This window comes from Botryllus schlosseri, chromosome 7, assembly GCF_051294905.1.
Source record: "Botryllus schlosseri isolate E-star chromosome 7, Bs_hap1, whole genome shotgun sequence".
In the NCBI taxonomy this organism is placed as follows: domain Eukaryota; kingdom Metazoa; phylum Chordata; class Ascidiacea; order Stolidobranchia; family Styelidae; genus Botryllus; species Botryllus schlosseri.
The window spans coordinates 18,136,894-18,152,128 of NC_137242.1; the positions used below are offsets into that span (position 1 = coordinate 18,136,894).

The 15,235-nt window shown below is 38.1% G+C and overlaps 1 protein-coding gene and 1 long non-coding RNA gene across 9 annotated transcripts in view; one reads left to right on the top strand and one right to left on the bottom strand.

The window, feature by feature from the left end:
* The window catches only part of LOC145442780 (uncharacterized), a 290,597-nt gene that overhangs the window by 36,027 nt on the left and 239,335 nt on the right, over positions 1–15,235 (bottom strand). The gene's annotated exons all lie outside the window — the stretch shown is intronic.
* On the top strand, positions 1,332–6,811 carry LOC145442943 (uncharacterized). 3 transcript variants are annotated; one of them, XR_013916184.1, is made up of 5 exons: positions 1,332–1,618; positions 2,142–2,269; positions 3,085–3,201; positions 3,497–3,896; positions 6,512–6,810. It is a non-coding gene; the product is annotated as an uncharacterized LOC145442943 (long non-coding RNA). The 3 variants fall into 3 exon arrangements; XR_013916186.1 differs by having other exon boundaries at positions 3,790–3,896; positions 6,512–6,803; XR_013916185.1 differs by lacking the exon at positions 1,332–1,618 and adding an exon at positions 1,704–1,870 and having other exon boundaries at positions 6,512–6,811.

Consider the following 15,235-nt stretch of genomic DNA (forward strand, 5'->3'; position numbering starts at 1 on the left):
GTGTTTTCGCAATTCACACCCTAATGTAGGGTGTGTTTTGGGTCATCACACCTATTGGGTACTAAATTTGTCATTTACACCTAAGCTATTGGTGGAAATGAGCCGAACACACCCCTACACACATATACCATAAGATATACACCCCAAGCATTGGCATTTGGGGTGAATTGTTAAAGATTACACCTTTTGTCAGACAAATATGAAGTTTGGGATTCAATCCGCGCTAGCCGCTTCCACAAAACTTTACTGTTGAAGTTTTAAGTCTGTGTCGGTCAGAAGCCTGGTTAAGCAGGCAGGGGTGCGGCAAGTCTGCATTCTTGTTAAAAATTCAGTCGAATCACTGTACTGATCATTGTATGGGCACTTGAGAACTTCTCTGCTGTGTCTAACTGTAGGTCGTGTAGGACATATTCTCTTTGGGGTTGAATTATCCACCGAAAATGCGTGTTTTCGCCCACTTTATTGTTGTCCATGTCTTTAAGGCTTCTTGGGTAGGCTTCGGCAATGTTCCATTGTTCAGTTTTTATGGATTTAACCCGGTTCGATCAAGTAAATTCGCCTACGCATATAGTTTCAGCTTCAGTGACAAATAAGCATTCGTTGTATAACATTCGTGTGCTACCATAGCAATTTACAACGTAGCTACGTTGTAAATTGCTATGGTGCTACATTGACATGAATGAATAATAGCCAAGTCCGCAATATCATATTGTAATTCACATTTATCGTGCACTGCGGTACTCGTACTTTGGCTGAAATTTGACCCTGTCTACTATAGTGTGGCCGATGTATCTCAAGTGTGTGGCAAAAATACGACACATTATGAAGTTGTCACGATACTGGTTTATAATTTCTTTCATGTCACGTCAAATGCACAATTGTACAATGTACATTGTACGTAGCCTATATGTACAAAATATATCGGGCCTATTCCGCACAGCATTAGTGTATAACCACAATATAATGCAGGTTAAGGGTATTTAGAGCTGGGAATACTAGAAGGAGTTAAATTTCAGCCACAAACTTATATGAGCAGTACGCAAAATGGGCGTAGCAAGAATTCAAATTAGAATGGAACACCAGGTTACGTCACGGAACAATCATTGAATTGGGCGAAAGAGGGACTAAATTGGGCAAAGTTTCCTGGTTATTTTCATATCTATATTGATGTGTTATTCACTATTTGGTAGCTTTATGAATTGCACACTAAGCCTAACCGACAATTCGCATACAGCTTTCGGATCGTATCAATGGTTCGATCTATGAAGATAAATCTAGTACTGCAAGACTTTTTGAAGCTTATTATGATGCAATCTGAAGCTTTACAGCTATCAAATCCATATTTCCGATAAATCAATTATAGTATACATACAAATATTCCGGAGATCCTTAACTTCAATATAGTTATTACATCAGTGAGTCAATTGTCACATCATAATGGAATATACAAACCGTCGTCACCAGAACAGCTGCTGCTATGTTTGGCTACAGCTATGTAAAATGTTTCGTTATATGCCGTATTTCCGCGCTGAAGAGACCAGACTGGCTATCGACTGACCGTATTAGTCGTCGTGAATCTGTGAAGAAAGCCTCTTTCGAGATTGAAAATATCTGGATGGTGAGTTACATTTCGTATCTGTACTATTGTAGTAAAGAACATTTGTTCCGTTGCGTTTCCAGTACAGATCCGATTCATACTGTTACTCAGTGTCGCAGCTGTACTGAACAGAATTATATGTAGCAAGTTGGAATTTTAAACGTACCGGTAGTGACGATACATTGAATTCACATAAATTGTTGTATCACCAGTACCGATACCAATCTCCAAGACACAGTAGCTCAATGTCTCTAATGGAGATACTGTTGACAGGTCCAGCATAAACTATGATTATAAACTACGGTAATTTGGGTTTGAGCGACATCGTTTGTAAGTGCATTGAAAAAAAAATCGACTCGATTGTCGTTATATTGATTACCAAAGCACATCACGACCTGTTTAAGTGTAAAGGGTAGCCTACCACTGACTATGCAGAGCTATGTTTATAGGCCTATCACCCTGTCATTATCACTGAGCTATATACACATTATATATTATGTTATGTAATGGTAGGAAGGTAAACATATTATCTATTCTACTTCAGACTTGCATGGGCAAAGATCGCAAATTTGGGGCTCTTGAAGAATGAAATTATTGATTTCTCCTCATGAGAAAACAAGTGTAACATACAAACAGCAAAGGGCTGAAGCATATGAAGCAATGGTATCTGAGGTGAGCAATGGACATTTGATGAAAGCTTTCGATCCCCGTAAATTGGGGCCAGTAAATGTTAATGATATTATGACATGGGTGAAAATATGACGATGCTATATTGCTATCACTATGAATATGAGAGACTTGACTAGTAACAGGCTTACCTCATTGAACATATTTTGCAGTGGCCAACTCAGACTATCTGTTGAGAGTATGTGACCCATCAACCAGACTACTTCTTTTGAAACTACTTCTCTGAGTTCTGTTCATATATTTATTTTAATTTGAAGCAGCTTGACATGGATTTGACGTAGCCACTTCTATATGCTTGTCATTGAGTAGAAATTGACATCTATGGCTTGAGTAGCAATGCGCACTACTGGGTCTACTCGGTGTGCAACAATGCACGGATTAGCTGGGTCTTCAATGTTTTGACCAATATGAAGAGGCAAACATAGCCTTGCCAAAGTTTATCAAACTATCCTTTCGATCAATATAAACAAATCATAATATATGCACTTCTTGACTCATGATATGACATACACACGATCTGTGCATATGCACAAATCTGCTTTTTGTTAGATTCAAGGACTGATTGCTATTAGTAGCAGACTCTTACTCTGTGAATGTGAAATCAAATATGTTGTTGGTGAGTAATATACTATGCGTAGGATAGTTACAAAATTGTACTTTAACTCGCTTATTTACAAGCATAAAGCAAGTCAAGGCTACAACATCAGTACACATTTCGGATGTCGTGGGCCTTTCGAATCCAATCCAAATTGTCAACTAAACGTTTACCGTATGCCTCATGGTTATTTTTTCAATTTTAGGATGCTGCTATACAAGCTAATATCATGGAATTTCAACCAAATCGACGTCACATTTAACGGTGGAAGCGTATGCTGCGAAACAGTAAAGGATCGTTATCAAACAGCTTATATTCCAAGGTAATCATTATCATTCAGCTAATTTGCAAATTTCCATGTATAGGCTAAGGCAGTGGTTCCCAACGTGGGCGATATCGCCGATTTGGCAGTCTAGGGGAGCGAAAATGACGAAGGGGGCGACAGGGGGGCGAAAATGGACAAAGGGGGCGACGGGGGGCGAAAATAGGAAGGGGCGATAGGGGGGCGATGACGCGTCAAAACGGCTGACCTTTTTTTTTTAGTCAACCCACGGAAATTTAGTTACAAAAGTGTGTCTAATTAGACATCGAGCCGAAAATTTGACCTTTTTTTTTAGTCAACCCGCCGGTGATTACAGTTTGTATGCCCAATTTTCGGTACACGAAATTTTGGGGGCGATGATCGGTGTTGACCTTGAAAAGGGGGCGATGGGTCGAAAAAGGTTGGGAACCACTGGGCTAAGGCAAGTCAAGGTTTCCTAATCAGACCTGTATCTGCGGTCGCTTTGAATCCATTCTGAAAGTCAATATTGCCCAACTAGAAAACGTTTCGTGTTTTGGATTAATACCAAGTAGTCAAATTTAAATCAAGGCCATGCATCTCTTTCTCTGATTATTTTTTAAATTTTAGGATGCTGCTTAAAGACTGCATGCTCCAAGAGCAAGATTATATCACTGGAACTAACCGAGTTTAGGAGTATGCTGCGACAACTGAAAGACTCGTTATCAAGCCAGCAGGTATGACAACTTTGTTAACGACACCTGATGTCAACTTTCGTAGTCGCATATATGAAGTAAACCAAAGCAGAGATGGTCAAAGTTACTAGCGTTGCTACTCAAGTCTATGTAGAAATACCCCGTCAATTTATACTCGATTACAAGTAGATGCAACAGTTCCCAATACAAGTCAAAACTAGGGGAGAGTGGGTAGGTATGGGCCACTGCCATATCTGGTGACTGTGACATCACATTTGCTTGTCAAGCTGTGTGATTGTTAGAAAAAGGCTCCAGACTCACCCATGTTACTCACAGCCATGAGGCCAGCGGAGTTTTTGACTCAGCTAGAGATCTATAATTTTTGCGGTCTAAAGTAAATTTATTTGAAAATAGGGAATTTGGGTTTGAGTCCACAGATGTGCATGTTTGGATTACACTTATCTATGATGTGAAAGCTATAGAAATATGCTATCTATAGAGTATAGTTTTAATGCTTTGTCAATCTCTCGGATCTTGAAATTATGGTAAGAATACCCAAGATGGAGTGTTTGAGGTATGGGCCTTTTAGCAGATTGGGGTATGGGCCGGCCCATACCTCAATAGGCTGGGGTATGGGGCAGCATAACATATACCTGAAATCAATATTTGATTGATCCTATTAAATTTATTTATCTCTAGAATACAGAAGGTGTTGGTCTTATCCCTCCTATATACAATCACTTGAAAGTAAATCATGAAACCCATAAAAAGGCCAGTTTTCAGAATCAGATCTGAGCTTGGCAATATGAAACGTTAAAGCGTGGGAGGTATCAAAAAGAGAAGCATGCCGTCAGTACAAAATTGGTACAGCTACATTAAACAGGTATATAGAAAAACAGGGGATGAGTCTCACATGAAAAAGATTTCAAAATCGTTTTCCAATACTGTCTTTAATGAAGAAGAATAAAGTTTGTTAGCACAGTATGTCATCATATGCTCAAATATGTATCATGGTTTGTCACTCTCATTTAAATAAGAGATAGAGCTGTGACATTTGGATTTGATAGGGTAGTTGAGGCGAAAGAAGCATGATTTGATAGTGATTTTCATGTTACATATTTTTAGATATCTTGTTTCGGTATGCATTATGGCTTACGATCAATACGGGAATTGAAATATACGAATTGTCCACTTCCAGCCCAGCTTTATATCAGTATATACAAACTGTTGGTAACTGTGACAAGAGTTGAGGTTTGTAGGATATGAATGGCATTTATTGATTCAATACAGACAGCGGCCCCATACCTCGTAGCCTATTTTTTGTTTACAAAAATGATGTATTGTTACAAAATGTGATGTCACTTCCAAATACATGGGTATTTTAGCTTAATTCTACCAGTAATAGTTAGCCATATAACTAATGATCGTACATACCGAAATTTAGGAATAGTAGACCAAGTTTGGCCAAGTTATAGCTTTGTAAGATTTGGTGGCCCATACCTAGCCACTCTCCCCTACGTCCCACTCTCCCCTACGTCAAGTGGAAGTAGAATACGAAATGTCGGAAAAATAGTCAAGTATGGTAAGTAGTTTTTCGGAAGTTTGTACTTTGAAAATTGCAATATGAATCTTCGCGACTAATATAGAATTACTAATGGCATTTGACACTACTAACAGGAACAATCTTCAAAAATATATTCAGTTATTCCTGATACAGGTGGTGTTGCTAGACTTGGACAACTAGATATTCTAGTTGTCTAATTATACTAATTGAAGCTATTCTAATTTGTGAAATGTTTCTATGCTCTAATTCTAATTCTAATCGAATTTATGAAATCTTTCTATGGTCTACGGTAATTTTAATTCTAATCTAATGTCTGGGTTTCCTGAAAAGAAGAACTGTAGAATGCGAAACGAGCCAAGCTTGCGGTGCAGTAGGGGTGTTCAAAAATGACTTTTTATTCTCAAATTCTACTCGCTACTTGATAAAATTGTTAGCTTGCACACTAAATTTGGTTTGATTCCAACCAGCAGCCGCATTGCTACTGGAGAAGAAAGTTTTTTTAATTTATTATATTAAAATGAGTCAAAACTTTCTGTTCACCCATGAAATTGTTAGGTTGTCTATAAACGATGCCCACCAAATTTGCCACAATTCAAACCAGCCGGAGCGGAGTTACTGATGTCGAAAAATTTGGATTTGAATAAAATAGTATTTACGGTGGGCACAACTGTAATAACTGATTAAAGAATCGTTCACCGTAAAAATACTTTTATATTAAAATCCAATATTTTTCAACGGCAATAACTCCGCTTCCACTAGTTGGAATTGAGCCAAATCGGTTGAGCAATGTTTCTATAGAAAACCTAACAATTTAATGGGGTGAACAGAAAATTTCAAATCTTCTTTTATTCATTTTCATATAATAAATAAAAAACTTTCTTCTCCTGTAGCAATGCGGCTACCGGTTGGAATCGAACCAAATTTGGCGTGCAGGCTTAAATTAGGTAACCTTACAATTTTATCAAGTAGCCAGTGCGATTTGAGAAAAAAATCCATTTTTGAAGACCCTCAGCGCACATATCAGATGAGTTTAGAATCCAATCCTAATTGTCAACTAAACGTTTATACCTCATGGTTATTATTTCAATTTTAGGATGCTACTATACAAGATCATGTCAGGGCATTTCAACCAAGTCGACGTCGCATTGAACCATAAAACCGTATGCTGCGAAACAGTGATGGATCGTTATCAAACAGCACAAATTGCAAGGTAATCATTAGCATCCAGCTAATTTGCTAATTTCCATGTATAAGGCAAGTCAAGGTTTTCTAATCAGACCTGTATCTGCGGTCGCTTTGAATCCATTCTGAAAGTCAATATTGCCCAACTAGTAAACGTTTCGTGTTTTGCATTAATACCAAGTAGTCAAATTTAAATCAAGTCCATGCATCTCTTTCTCTGATTTTCTTCTAATTTTAGGATGCTGCTTAAAGAGTGCATGCTGCAAGAGCAAGATTATATCATAGGAACTAACCGAGTTTAGAAGTTTGCTGCGAAAACTGAAAGACTCGTTATCAAGCCAGCAGGTATGACAACTTTGGTAATGACCAGGGCAATTTTTTTTACCTAAAACATGGAAGATTTTGACCTAAAAAATCTAAATTTTGACCTTTTTTGACTTAAAAACTGAAATTTGACCAAATTTTGACCTCACGTATGCAAATTAGGTGTTTTCGCATATAATGTTAAAATTGTACTACTTATCTTCATTTCTGGTTGGAACTGTCTGTCCTTACAAAGTAGATTGGCCTGAAAAAACGTTTTTGGCTCAAAAACTGACAGATTTTTACATGAAAAACTAGTATTTTAACGAAATCTGGCCCTATGAAGAATTCCAGTAGTTACATTACGTATTCTGGTGGAAATAATTAAAATTTGTTGTAGTACAACGAAAGATCCTTTCCTACATTCTCGGGTAGAAAGTGTCTGTCCTTACTACGTAGCTTGCCAAGAACGGAGAAAGAACGTTCAACAGCAGCATTTATTGACTGACAACACTCAAGTTTTGTGCACAGTGCTGGTGACAAACCGTGTTGCTTCATTCTGACAATGTCTATATCACAATTTTTAAGCTTGCGCTTCTTGATATAAGAACCATGCAATGTCCAAGCATTCTTGCTTCAGCTAGGATATTGTGGTACGTTGACCATAAAACCATGTCCATATTTGTTTCCTTCGACCCTTTATGATTCACAATGAGCAGACGATGGTCCGTTTACAACGGTAGGCCTATAAAGTAGGCTACAAGCTGTAAAATGTCAAATGATAAGTTCACCGACAGCGCAAAATCTACGATACAAACGAAATGCAGAGGTCAAAAAATGTTTGACTTAGTAAACAATTTTGACAAATTTTTTTAAACAATTTTGACAAATTTTGACCTAACGCTACAATTTTGACCTAATTTTGACTTTTTTTGACATGTCAAAAAAAATTGCCCTAGTAATGACACCTGATGTCAACTTTCGTGGTCGCATCTATGAGGTAAACCAAAGCAGAGATGGTCAAAGTTACCAGCGTTGCTACTCAAGTCGGTGTAAACATACCAACTTCAATTTATACTCGATTACAAGTAGATGCAACAGTTCCCAATACAAGTCAAAACTACGCCAAGTGGAAGTAGAATACGAAATGTTGGAAAAATAGTCAAGTATGGTACGCAGATTTTCAGAGGATTCTACCTTGAAAATTGCGATATGAATCTTCGCGACTAATATAAAATTACTAATGGCATGTGACACTACTAACAGCAAGAATCTTCAAAAATGTATTCAGTTATTTCTGATATAGGCGGTGTTGCTAGTATTCTAGTTGTCTAATTATCCTAATTGAAGCTATTCTAATTTGTGAAATGTTTCTATGCTCTAATTCCAATTCTAATCGAATGTATGAAATCTTTCTATGATCTAATTTTAAGTCTAATCTAATGTCTGGTTTTCCTGGAAATGCTACAGGAGAACTGTATAGTGCGAAACAAGCCAAGCTTGCTGTACAATAGGGGTGTTAAAAATGAATCTTTATTCTCAAATTCTTCTGGCTACTTGGTAAAATTGTTGGATTACGGAATTGAAGCCTAAACACCAAATTTGGCTCAATTCCAACCAGTAGCCGCATTGCTACAGAAGAAAGTTATTTTATTTATTATTTAAAAATTAGTAAAAAAATTCAAAATTTTCTGTTCACCAATGAAATTGTAAGGTTGTCTATAGAAACGATGCCCACCAAATTTGCCTCAAATCAAACCAGCCGAAGCGGAGTTATTGATTTCGAAAAATTTGGATTTGAATAAGATGGTATTTACGGTGGGCACAACAGTCATAAATGATTAAAGAATCTTTCACCGTAAATACTATTTTATTCAAATCCAAAATTTTGTGACGGCAATAACTCCGCTTCCACTGGTTGGAATTGAGCCACATCGGTTGAGCATTGTTGCTATAGCCAACCTAACAATTTAATGGGGTGAAAAGAAAATTTTAAATCTTTTTTCGTTCATTTTCATATAATAAATAAAAAAAATTCTTCTCCTGTAGCAATGCGGCTACTGGTTGGAATCAAACCAAATTTGGTGTGCAGGCTTCAATTAGGTATCCTAACAATTTTATCAAGTAGCCAGTAGATTTGAAAGAAAGAGTCATTTTTGAACACCCCTACTGTACAGTAGACATTTGCTATTCTCATGCTCATAAGATGAGCTATGATTTGATGATAACGGAGTTGATTCAACTTTTGGCGATTTCAGTAATTCTAATTCTAATCTAATTTGAAAAAAACTGTTAGGTAGAAGTATAATTTTAATCTAATTTCCAACTGTGTAGCTCAAATTTTAATTCTACTCTAATTCGAAAAAAAAACTTGTAGTTGTAATATAATTCCAATCCAATTTGGAAAAAGGGAACGTTTTCTAGTTGTCCAAGTATGCCTGTTACATGCGGCTTGCATGAAAACTATCCATCAATTTCCATCTTGTCGATGCCTAATTGCCCACACATACAGTGATCGTGTGTGAACATGTTTCCTATAGCGGTACGTTCACCCTATCGGACCACAGTCTGTGCTGCAATTCCTTAGCAAGTGTAACATCTGATTTTTTGTAAGTACTTTGTGAAAATATATATACTTTGTAATGGCTTCTATTTTTGTGGTCTTTCATTAAGTTATGCATGTTAGCATATGTGCCTGTTATTTGGGTTGTGAATATGCATTTTGATTTCAGGATGATGCCACAAGTTCTTGCTGAAGATAGTGACTCAGCCTTCGCCGTACAAGAGTGTTTTTCGGAAACCTGGAGGAGGCGACTTCCCAATACTACATGGCCAATGTTCTTCGAGCAGTATTTTCAGTGAATTTTTTCTCCGTCGCTGGGATCTCTGTTTTTGTTATTTCACGAAATATGTTTCCATTTTATGTTATTATGATTCAATTGATATCGAATATATGCAATCAAGAAAGTTTATTTGCAATAGCGTGCCATTTGGAAGAAGATGCAGGATTTCAAGTGGGGTGTATATATTGAAATTCCGCCCCAATCAATTCTAATGGCTAGGGTGAGATATCCGATATACACCGCAAGGAATGGGGTGGATTATGGTCATTCACACCGGCAGGGTTACGTAAGTTCTGTTTTCGTGTACCACCTTTTGGGGTGTGTATAACCACTCTTTTCGCTAAGAGTGCAGTTGTAGTCATTTCTTCCTTAGATGTTGGGGCGGCCAACCCGTGGCTAGCAAGGTGTTCTCGAAATTAGGAAATATATAACATTTATTGGTACTCGCAGAAAGACCATCGGCGGTCAACCTTTGCACAAATCGATAGACCCAGCTTTGCCGTAGTATTTGGTATTCATATGTCCAAGCGTGGAATAATCCTTGTCAAATTAGCTCAGCGGTATACAGAGGCGACCCGCTATTTTACGCTGGACACGACTGCACACGTGCTTTTATTAACACAACTTTCATCGAATTTGCTGCGTAGTAATATATGTTGTGTTTTCACCATTGCCCAAACGTGTTCCCACCTGTAAGGTGACTGAAAATCGTTATCAGCATTAGAGTGGCCCGCGCAAGGTTTCAATGCTGCTAATCTATTTTTTGATGTTGAGTTGATTTCTGGCACTCCTCATTCAGGTCGTCAAAAACTGGGGTGGATGGTCGTAATCCAAACAATCTTCAATGACAGCTATGACAACTTCCTGATTGTGGACAAAGTAAGTTAATTGTATATGTGAAAGCATGATGTCCTGTTTGTGGACAGAAGCAAATCACATGGCTCACTGCGATCGGGTTACATCATCAATTGGTATCAACTAAAAGCTACCAATGCAACCAAATTTCGCTCCGACAAGCCCCTGTAAATATAAAGAATGACGTAGCCCAATATCAGAAGAGCTTCTTAGGGGTTCAGAACTTCAATATACTATTCAACCCAATATCAGTGAGTAATGAGATTTGCTCTTGTCCACGCTACTTAAGGACGCCCTGGTGAAATTGTCACTAGTACATGATAGATCAGGGCTGGCCAACCCGTGGCCCGCGGACCACATATGGCCCGGGAGAACGTTTTGTGCGGCCCGCGAGGTAATTTCCGAAATTAGTAATATTATCAAAAATGGATTGCACAGATTGGGAACTTGCATGGCCAACCAAAAATTTGACTAGTCTGGTTGCAACACTTGAGATATGATGACTAAAATATCAGTTCCGACGCATTGGCAGATCCATGAGCCAGTCTAATTTTGGTAGATCTTAGTATACTACTATAAAGCAGAATAATTTGCGATAAGATTTTTCAAAAGTAAATTTTTTTTACACATTTCGCGCGACATGTTGTCACTCGATTCCTTGCTTTTGAAATTGCTACCCCTTTGTGAGAATGAAGGAACGCCTTATGTATCACATTAAGTCTAAATACATTCGCGATTACGAGACAAAGTGTCGTTCAACATACGCGACCTTGCGTTTGCGCTCGCAGAAAGACCGACGACTATGAAACCTAGGCACACACTGATTGACGCATGTTGGTCGAAGCTTTCGATATCGATATGTCCAGGCGCCGAAGATTCCACTCCTTGCAAACTGAGCCCAGCGATATACAGCAGGCCCGCACTATAGTAAAGTGACAATAATATTGACCTATGAACTTCGAGAAATTTTCGCGCTTCGCGCGGCTAGTGGCCCGTGCAATAGTTCGTCAATCGAATGTGGCCCTTTGGCTGAAAAGGTTGGCCACCCCTGAGGTAGATGATGTGAAACCAATATTGGCCCCTCCCATTCTCCTTAGAAAGTCACCGTGTTAGGACTGATACCAAAGGATTCTACACTGTATCATTCCGCTGCATCTATATCTGTTAAAGCACCATCACGTATGATCGTTTTCGTACCTCCTTGCATGAGCTCGACTCCTGCGGTCATGACTTATTAGGCCTAATATTCGATTTATCTTGATTTGAGACCACACCGTTAGTACCAAGTTAATAACATTTTCATATATCAGGAGCCAAAGAATGTATATCCGACGATCGAGTACAATACGATCCTGAATGAGTGGAAAGTTCACTTCGATGGCAAAGTTATCAAAGGGGTCTTGAGCTCTCATCATGCCATGGCTATAATACTGGCAATATACTGGGTGTTCAACATCAAGTTCACTCCGTCTGCTTCGAATTCATGGTCCTTCGTTGCAAACTTTCTTTCAAGACTTCCGAACGTTAAGTACACTGCGGCTGTTCGTAGCAAATTAAATTTGCTTGTGGATTAATCAGTTGCAGATACATTTTTAGCCATCGGTAAAATATTGACCGGTCAATATTTTTAGCCTTTATAATTCTTGTTTCATTACATACGTTCCGAAACTTTCTAACGTTAGGTACACTGTATCTGTTTGTAGTTGATCGATTCATAAAGGACGGGTCAATACTTTTAGCCGTTGTCGTAATTCTTGTTTTCGTACATGCGTTCCGAAACTTTCTAACGCTGGGGACTTGAGCTGTTTGTGGTAAATTAATGTGATTGAATTATTAAAGATGGCTCAATTATTTAGCCGGTATAATAAATATTGATTTATCACATATGTCCAAAACTTCAAAACATTATGTGCTCGACGGCTTACACTGTGGCAATTTGTATTAAATTAATTCATGGAGGGCCGGACGGCCGGTCAATATTTTTAGCCGTTATATTAATTATTGTTTCATTACATACATTCCGAAACTGTCTAACGTTAGGTACACTGTGTATATGTTTGTAGTTGTTTAATTCATTAAGGACTAGTCAATGCTTTCAGCCGTTGTCGTAATTCTTGTTTTGTACATGCGTTCCGAAACTTTCCAACGTTAGAGACTTGAGCTGTTTGTGGTAAATTAATTTGATTGATTTTTCAAGGACGGGGTGATATTTTAGCCGGCAGAATAATTCTTGTTGCATTACATACGTTCCGAAACAGTCTAACGTTAGATACACTGTGGCTGTTTGTATTGATATGATTCATGCAGGATCGGTCAATATTTTTAGCTGATATAATAATTCTTGTTTCATTACATATTTCATATTGTTAGGTAGCCTACTTCTGTGGCTCACACTGTTAATCTAATTTTCGTTTCATTACATATTTTCCAAAACTTCATGACGTGAGGTACTTCTGTGGCTTACACTTTTATGATAATTCTTGTTTCGTTGCATATTTTCAGAAACTTCAGCCATTGTAATAATATTTCTTGTTTCGTTGCATTTGTTCTCAATATACATTATTGACCCAAATCTGAATTGGTTATTTTGATTCATATCCTGGCTACAGATTTTGTGCCAGTCGATCCAAGGTGAAAGGTCAATTAAAGCCTCAGGTAAGACGTGGTTTCGAGATTACATGACAGGCAGAAACATGTTAGGCAACAAGTAGAACTGAACCTGTCGTCTGGTTTTACATGACGGACCTATAATAAGAGGTACCAGGTGTAAACATGTCAACCGATAAGTTAAGTTTTTACAGTGTAATCCTGGTTTTGAAATAGTCGTGTTAAGTATTGGGTATTGTTACTGTCATTGCCAAAGTCAAATTAAATAGGCGTTCAATTTTGCCTTCGATTATTATTGGAACATATCAATAACAACTTAAATATATTCATTATTGAGCCATAGTAATAGCATTGCATCTTAACCTTTTTAGCGATCGTACCCGTTGTGCTTCCAATGAGATTTCTCCTACAGCCTCGTCCATTTAACACAATTTCTGATAGTACCTATATTAAAATCAGAATGCCAATTCACGTAAAATCGTGCGTAGACTATTTTCTAGTTGAATAAATTGTCCAAGAAAATATTCCACAGCATATAGGCCTAATTCCACAATGCATCTCGCACACACCGATGTGGTGCTTCATACCCAGATGGACCGGACGGACCCTGGTTAAGAACCCCTGGAATTGAAATGTCCAATCTACAAATAATTGTTGTTCCAGCTATATAGCGTACTACTAGGTTACTCGCCACCGATAATAACATGGATAAAGAGAACAAACAACACCAAGCATGTACGCTTCAGAAATGTGGATTGACTCGTGACTCGGAGCAAAACTTACGAGTCAATTTCAAGTCATTAAAGACTATAGCAATGCTTCGCAACGTGAACGATATCGCCCCACAGTCGGCGATTTTGAGAAACAGGGAAAAAATAACGACGGGTGTGATTGGGCGGCGAGAACGTACGAAGCAGGCGAAAATGTTACCACGGCATATATTCAACTAATCTGAACGTAATGCACGTGAAAGCGGGTTGTTTTTGATCTTCCTCGAAAGTTGACTGAAAAAAGGTAAACTCTTACCGATTACATGTAAAGACTGGTCTTCTTTTATTTTATTCATCATAGACCAGAGTGTAGTATGAAATCACTCGTTTATATGTCGTCTTTCTCGGTTGGAAAACTGGGCTCTGTGAGGTAGGCTACATATTGTTTGGTCAAAGTGGCGTAATCTGACGTGAAAATGTGACTTCCTCGTCGTTATACGAGTCATCTACAGCAGCTTTTTTCTTCGTTTTCAGATTAGGTGAACCCTAAATATTTGCTGTGATCAACTCATTCAAGCCCTGAACCTTTTTACTCGCGGTGTGAACATATGCAAGTATGTACGCAGGTACGTATGTGGCCCGTAAGAGTAACCAGTCACGTAACAATTAGCCTCCATTCATATGTCACAAATATATTGATCACAAACCTTAGACCTTCCGTACACCAACACAGTAATATGTCCATGTTCAATAATCTACAGAAACGTATACTTCTGTTCTATAGATTTCACAGTGATCAATTTAAAGAATCTTTTCGTCATATTTAAAGCGAAGGTATATGTTCGGATGGCTTTCACTTGTTGACACTGGGTGCAGGCCTGAATTGTATCTTATGTTTTGGTATTGCTCATATAAACTTGGTTCAACTTTCTGAGGTTTCGTACTCTATCCTCTATTTTGACTGATAGTTATGGACTGAGGTGATAAAGTCTGGCTACATTCGTACTTTGGCATTAATGTGTGAGCGATACAGTGTTCTTTTGCGTGCATTGCCAACATTATATTCGACTCAATCTATGCTTCACACATCTTGTAAAATACATTTACTTTAATCATGACTTGACTTGACTTGAGTCGAGTCACCTACAAAAATAAAGTGATCTAACTTGACTCTAGTCATCTTTGAAAATTTATTGACTTGGCCTCGGGTCAAAATGCACCACCATCGGCTCGGTTCAAGTCGATAGCTGATAGCGCATTGTTTCTATATTCTTCGATTGTCAGATTCTTAAGCCAATAGTCGATGGGTTATATTAA